This window comes from Phascolarctos cinereus, unplaced genomic scaffold (assembly GCF_003287225.1).
Source record: "Phascolarctos cinereus isolate Bilbo 61053 unplaced genomic scaffold, phaCin_HiC Scaffold_726;HRSCAF=1367, whole genome shotgun sequence".
NCBI classification, from domain to species: domain Eukaryota; kingdom Metazoa; phylum Chordata; class Mammalia; order Diprotodontia; family Phascolarctidae; genus Phascolarctos; species Phascolarctos cinereus.
In genome coordinates, this window is record NW_027556098.1 from 370,946,759 (window position 1) to 370,954,486 (window position 7,728).

General features: G+C 48.6%; 1 protein-coding gene across 3 annotated transcripts in view; it reads right to left on the reverse strand.

Moving 5' to 3' along the window:
• The window catches only part of GMEB1 (glucocorticoid modulatory element binding protein 1), a 40,946-nt gene extending 33,593 nt beyond the window's left edge, over positions 1 to 7,353 (reverse strand). For 2 of the 3 annotated variants that reach the window (XM_020983322.2, XM_078145532.1), the window contains exon 1: positions 7,247 to 7,353. The gene's annotated coding sequence lies outside the window, so the exon portion shown is untranslated. Of the gene's footprint in view, positions 1 to 6,354; positions 6,821 to 7,246 lie in introns of those variants that run through there. The other variant, XM_078145533.1, reaches the window with a different exon arrangement.
• Between the last annotated feature and the right edge of the window lie 375 nt (positions 7,354 to 7,728).

The window sequence follows — 7,728 nt, forward strand, 5'->3', positions numbered from 1 at the left end:
TTCATCATCTCTTAGCTGAACTCTGTTCCAGTTCATGACTGGTCTCCCTGTCTCAAAATTTCTCCCCCTCCAGCCTAGGTGCTTAGGGAGGAAAATGGGTCTGAAGAAGAAAACTGGGGAGTCATCTGAATAGAAATGATCAACAGTAGCCAGGGGAGAGAATGTGTTCTTCAAAAGAGAGCTTAAAGAGAAAGAGGAGGACTGGGAAACACCCACACTTCAAGATGGGTACAGGAGGAAGCTCCATCTGGAAAGCTGACTTCAGAGTGGTTAGACGGGTTTAAGAAGACAACGAGAAGGAAGCAGTATCTTGAAAGCCCAAGGAAGAGAGAATTATGTGGGAGGGGGTGGTCAATAGTGGACGAAAATTGAGAAAAGGCAGTAAGGTCATGGATGTCTAGGGAAGGAGTAGCTTCAGTGAAGTGGTGAGTGAGGGTGGGAGCCAGATTGCAGATGACTGGAGTCCAAGAAGTTTATGAGGAAGTGAAGGCAGGGAGTGTAGGCTATTTTTTCTAGAGGTTTAGCAGCAAAGGGGAAGAGAGAGGAAGATAGTTCATGAGAAGCGGCTTCTATCTTTTCAGTAAAGTCATGTAAGATCACTTGCTGAGCAAGAGGAATACAAGGTTGGAGTTGGGGGCCAGAAGAGAAAGGAGGTTTGGACTCATCACTGTGGAGAATGGGGTAAGGCAGTCAGTCAGAGGCTGACCCATAAATTACATAAACCTTTCGGAAACCTATTTACCTTTCTTGAGTGGTCATCTGAAAGATAAAAAAACTAACAGATGTAATAAATGCTTGCCTGGTGACTGATGCATTCGATTTCAGCAACAGAAACATTAACCAAGAGGATGGGGCTGCTGTGTGATACCAGAGCAGATTAATATCCTACCATCTGGAGAGGGATATAATCCTTTATAAAATCATAAAGGGTATGACTAGAGAGAACACAGCCAGCCTCTTTCCTCATGCCTCGGAATAGTAGAATCCCTTCATTCCAGTGAGCACCTGTGAAGTAAAACACAAGCTCCCTCCCTTCTTGGCAGAGGTGGAGAACCATGGGTGGAACATTCCACGTCCTGTCAGATTTGACTGACGTGTTAGTTTGTTCTGCAGAACTGCTTTTTCTTCCCCCTCTTTCTTCTTTGCTGCCAACCCTAAATCTATGATCTTATGATGTCTCACTGGGGGGATCTTCGTATGAAAACAAAAGATATCATCGAATGTTTTAAAAAGAAAAACGCAACTTGAACAATGTAAACTTGGAAAAAATAAGAGTAATGCTTTTCTAAGTGCTGTGTGAAAAGATAGCATTTGGTACCTCCAAAAGGTGGTACTAGTGGAAAACAGATTCCAAAAGGTCTAAGATTAATTTCATGGATGCCAACCCCACAACATTAACTACACTACATGTTGAGTGTACCCATACTAACTTCTGGAGTATTTATACCAGTTACCACAGATTTAGAGGTGAAGGAAACCTAAAAGCCATCTGGTCTATCCCCTCATTTTATAGATGAAAAAATTGAGGCCCAGAAATGTAAATTACTTGCCCAAGTTAATACTGATAAATGGAATAGGCAGAATTCGAACCCAGATCCATAGACTCTAAATTCAGTAAAATTCCATAAACAGTACTACACATGTCCTCCCACAAATCAAACAGCATGCCAGAGCACCAGGCTGATAAAACCAAGAATCTGACCCAATTCAACAATTCTTATGTTCTCCCAGAGGCAAGTTTCAGAAAGGGGTGCTCCTTTATCACCCAAAGGGCCAGATTCCCAGCAAGCAACTGGAAACCAGCACTTCTTACTGCATCAGTTAAAGGTAAGGCCCTAACTTTTTTTTGCTGAACGCAAACTGAAATGTGGCTGATGTTCACCACAACCAAAAACTCCTGGGACAAATTGGGAATGAAACTCCACAGGGTATTTTATGGAAAGGCCCTCAAATATCCATAACGCCTTGACGTCCCCAAGATCCCCATCCTAGTTTAAAAGGGTAATCAAAGTGATAGGAGACTAAAAATGATTTCCCTGTTCTAATTCTCAAAAGACAAATAGGACATGGTGTAAAAGGAGACGATGATTGTTTAGATAACAGGTAAACAAATGGGAACTGATCTACTCAAAATTAAATTCAGGCTTTTGTGTTTCTCCTAAAAGTTACAAGAAAACAAAGTCTAAACCAGAGGAATACTGTGCTTACTGTGCTCGATGTAGCAAGGATATCAGGTCTGGAATTTGAAGGATAAGAAATGCAGTGATAGAAGTATTTTGAAAACATTTAACCCAATCATCTGTTTATTGAACTCCTAATAGCGAAGGCAGGGAAAACTTTAGTCTTTAGACTGGGAGATACACTAAGCAGTCCATCCTTGGCCCATTCTTATGTTAAAGGCATGCTTGAGGCAGCATTCCCAGACACTACCAACCCTCCTTTATTCCTTCTCATTAATTCAAAGCAACGATCAAGGGAAATTAAGTTACAAAGAACCACAGTCAGGGTAATAGCAAACATTTTAGGAGCAGCAAAGTTTTTTGAATAGCTGCTTGGACATCACTATTTTAGATGGGAATAAATGAGTGGTCAATGGGGAGCTTGGATCCCAAGCGATGTCTTGAAGTGAGGCAGAGTTGCACAAAGAGTTATCCCAGTAGGGTTTAAGGGATTACAACTCCAGTTAAAAACCAGAACTGAGGGCCAGAATAAGTCTGTGTGAAATTGAATGGCTGGATAAACTAGAGCAAATGAATGTAATGAAGTACTGTTGTGCAGAAAGAAATGACAAATGAGGAATTCAGAGAAATACTGGGAAAGTTGTATGAACTGATGTTGAGTGAAACAGGGAGAACCAAAAGAATATACACAATTGCTGCAATGTAAATGGAAAGACCATTCAAAAAAAGCTGAATTACGTCCTTGAAAAACCAGTCATAGTCCCCCAGAACGAAACTTCCTCTTAGAGGTATGGAGGGCCCCAGAAGAACGCTGTACAGTGAGACAGTCAGCTACCTGGTACTTTCGCTTGGTTTTTGTTATACAGGAGGGTTCAATTAAGATGAGGAGAGTAGGAATGGTAGAAATGATTTTTTAAAACTTTTTAAAAAATTCCTTGAAAGTTGAAGCATTTTCTTAATTTGTTTCTGCATTGCCCTCAAGGGGATGGGGACTGGCTGAGATTTCATCACTTTCCTCAAGGATGAAGAAACTCCTTCTACTCAGGCAGCTCAGATCCTTCCGGGCCATTTATAGCCTTAGAGTGTCCCCTAGGGCTCAGACAGGTTAAATAGCACACCTAGATGGCCAGTCAAAGTGGAACTAAATTAAATTTCTCATCCTCTCAAGGCCTTACCTTAGAAGGCTTCCTTTCTTTCCCTTCTTCCCCTCCCACCCCAGCATAGGAGGGGACATTCTACTATCATCCTATGCTTCTTCCGTGACCCCCTCAAATGGCAGAGTGCCCCTGTATGCCTTTACTCCTATCATGGAATGGGGGAAAGAGGGAATTCCTTCAATAAGATTAATTCACATTTATACAGAGCTTTAAAAAAAAAGTCTATTGAGGACTTTACGTATATTTCCTCACTTGAGCCTCACAACTGAGTAAGAAAGGTAGTATATGGACTGTCCCCATTTTACAGATGAGATTCCTTAAGGTGTGGAGAGGAGAGGTGACCAGCCCCGGTCAGAGTGGGTGTCCAAGGGAGGATTCATTCACAGGCTTTCCTGGCTGAAGTTCAGTCCCTGATCCTCTCCATTGAAATCTTCTCCTAAAATGTTTCTCCACCCAAAACCCCAGGCCCACTTTCTCAGTCCCCTAGGAGAGGATATACCAACTCAGACCCAATCAATCAATCCACGAGCATTTAAGCACTTACTAAGTGTCTGGTGGTATGGGGCCATCAAGGAGATGGGGTTACAAAGAAAAGCAAAATCAACCTCTGCCTTCAAAGAGCTCACATTCTAATAAATAACAACTTTAGAACCGGAAAGGACCATAAGGACCATTGCATCATGGGATTTTTAACCTGGGATCCATGGATAGATTTCAGGGATGAACTTGGATGGAAAAAAATTTTTGTCTGTGAATGTGGGCAACAAACATACTGAGAAGAGGTCCACAGGCTTATTAAATGAGACAGTATTTGTAAAAGTGATTAGCATAGAGCCCGGCACACAGCAGCTGCTTAGCAAATGCTTTTTTTAAGTAACCAGACTGCCAAAAGGGTCCACAACACAAAAAGGGTAACGAACCCTGAACTAGTCTAACAACTTCATTTCACTAATGAGCAAAGTGGTTTGCCCAAGATCACACAAGCAGTAGAGGACAGAGTCAGGATTCTAACCCGAGGCCCAACTCCACATTCAGTGCCCTTTGCACTACACCATACCACGTCTGAGCAAGTTGGGCTCCTTCCCCAAAACCCTCCACCACAACAGAAGACAAGTGTGCTCCAGCACCCTCATTCCAAGGCATGGGAGCAGGCCTCGGACACTCTGGATACTTTCCCTTCTCTCAGGCTTCTTTTATTCCTGCACTTGACATTGTTGCCCATTCTATAAAAATGATGGAGATGCTACATTTCAGTCAGACCATCAGTTAGACCATCCTCTGCAGTGGGATACTTTCTCCTCTCTTGGCTTTCCCATTTGTTCAGTTCTTCTTAGTCTCCTCTGCTGGATCACTGACGGTAAGTGTACCCCAAGACTCTGTACTGGACCTCTTCCCTCCCTCCCAGTGATCTTAGCAGCTCCCCCAAGTTCAATTATCTCTATGCAGATGAGTCCCAGGCCAGGCCTGATCACCAAATAACTATTTCCTAACGGATGTACCATTGCCACTTCAAACACTGACTCAAAATAGAATTCATCTTTCCTTCCAAACCTACCCTCCCCAAAGTCCTTATTTCTCTTTAGGACACCACAACTGCTCAGCTGGCATTTAAGGCCCTTTGAAGTCTGCCTCTGGCCTAGGCACCCTTCCTTCATGCTAGGTTTTAGCCAAACTGACCTAATCATCTCATCTTCCCATCTTCTGCCTGGGTGTCTTTGCACAGTCCCCCCACCTGGAGTGACCCCCCTTCTCATCTACAAATCTTGAAATTCCTGGCCTCCTGAGCTCATGCTCCATATCCTACATGAGGCATTTCCTGACTTCCTACCCCCAGCCACCAGTACTCATTCTCTATTCCACTACAGGTACTTGGTGTATCTTTTGTTTTTACTTTTCTGGGTAATTTCCCAGTTAGAATGTAAGTTCTTTGAAGGCAGAGACTGGCTTTTTTTTTTATTCCTTTGTATCCCCATTCCTTAACACAGTACCTGACACACAGTAGGCACTTAATGATTGTTGAGCCGGTCAACAAGCACTTATTGTTTACTACACCCACAGCATAGTGGAGAGAAAGCTGGCCTGAATTCAAAGCCTGCCTTTGATATATACTGGCTTCATGATCCTGAACCAGTCAACTTCTCAATGGTCTAGGCCAGTGGTGTCAAACTGAAACAGAAATAGAGCCCACTAAACCGTACACAAGGATCCCTGAGCACCACATACTGACTCAGAAAAGTTTGTTGGTATAAGTTTTATTATATTTTTATTTTTTTAAAAACCAATTCCCAATTACATTTTAATCTGGTTTGGGCTAACACCTCCACTCTAGGCAACTCTTTAAAACTTTTATATTGAAAGAGGAGAAGGCGCTGCCCTGCACTGGTAGAGAGCTTTCCCCTGTGGGAGTTCCCCTTATCAGTGAAATCCCAAGTCCATCGGTTATCCCTATGTACCAGGCACTGTGCTAAGTGGTGAGCACACAAAGGTGAAAACCTTGTCTGCCCTCAAGGAGCTCATATCCTACCAGGGGAAGCAAGTAACTAGGGACATAGAGGATAAGAGAAGAAAGGTAACCTCAGTGTGGAAGACTACTGGGGTGGGGTGGGGGGAACGCTAGGAAAGCCCTCCTGCAAAAGACAGGGTTTAATATATGGAATACTTTAAGCAGATGAAATAAAAATTTTCCTATTAAGTTAAAAAACCTGGGTGAAGGTGCTGCGATGGAAATTGGTCATTTTCCATTTTCTAAACGTTTTGGTTTCCCGACCTGACATGGGAAGGGGTTCTCTAGCAGGAGTGTCCTTGACTCCATCCCAAACATAAGAGAGGGTCCCCCAGAAATACTCCTGGCTCCTTCTCTGACCTAAGGAGAGGATCCTCCTGCAGCCCCCAACTTCTGATCTACACATCCTGGCTCCTTCCTTGACCTCTGACCTGGGAAGGTCGCTACAGTGGCATCCCTCCGACCCCAGACATACACAGAAGGGGGAGGGGTCTTCAGCAGCACTTTCACTAACCTCTGGCCTTGGAAGCACCACTCACTTTTGCCCAGACAGAGAAGGTGGGGGGAGGGGTCGTCCAGCAGCCCCTCCACCCGCTTCTCTGCCGCTTGGTGGAGTGGACTCTGGCTCTGGAGCCGGAGGGCCTGGGTTCGAAACCTCGGGCAAAGTGGTTGAGAAGATCAAATGAGACTTCCTTTGTAAGGCGCTCAGCGCAGTGCCTGGCACACAGTGGGCGCTTAACAAGCACTTCCTCCCTCCCTGCCTTCCCCATCCTGGCTTTGACGCATCCACCCCGGGTGACCTTGGGCTGGCCACTCCAGCTCCTCGGACCTCTGTTTCCTCCCCCGTGAGAAGACAAGGCGGCAGGACGCGATGGGGCCCTGAGCTCCCCGCCACGCACCGGGCCCCCCGGCCGGGTCTGCTCCGCGCTCGGCCCGCTCATGCCCGGCCCTGCCCTGCCCTGCCAGGGCCCCGGGCGCGCGAGCTCTGCGGGGGCTCGCGCCGGGGGCTGGCAAGGCCAGGCCCGGGCGGGGGCGCGCGAGCCGCGGCGGGCGGGCGGGAGGGGGCCGAGCCGGGGGCGCGCGCGGCCTGCCTCCCTCCCTCCCCCCTCGGGGCTCGCGCGGTCCCGCCGGCGGCGGCGGCGGCCACGGCGGCTACGGCAGCGTCGCCTCGTCGCTCCCCCGCCCCCGTCACCCCCCCGCGGCGCCGCGACGTCCGCTCGCTCCCCCGGCGGCGGCACGCACGGGGCGTGGGGAGGCGCCCGCGGAGGCAGCCCCCCCGCCTCTCGCCTCCCCTCCCCCTCCGCGCTCGCCTCGCCTCCCCTCCCGCCGCGTGGCCCCCGCTCCCGCCCCCGCCCCCACCCCCGCCGCAGCCCGCGCGCCCACCCCTCCCCCCTCCTCCTCCTCACCGTCTCCGGCGGGCGGGCGGCGGGCGGCGAGTTCGGGAGGCCGACGGAGCATGCGCAGAAACCGCCGCTGCCGCAGCCACCAGCGCCGCCAGTCCGGACTTCTACACTTCCGGCCGCCGCCAGGGAGCTGGCGCCTTAAAGGGGCCGCGGCCCTATTTGGGGCCTTCCCGCGAGAGCGCTCCCTTCCTCCCCCTCCTCCCTCCTCCCTCCTCCCTCCTCCCTCCTCCCTCCTCCCCTCCAGACAATTCCCTGCGGCACTGACCTCAAGAGCAGGGCACTCGACGTCGGCCTACCTGGATGCTCTCGGAGTTCACCCACGCGCACAACTCCGCCCAGCATACACACACGCCACTCCAACGTCCACAACACAGTGGCTTGCAACCTGCAAAACCCACTCCCGCGTGTGCACACACACAACGAGCCGTCCAGCATACACAACCCGCTCCAGCATACACACAAGCTTACAACTTGCAAAAACCCAC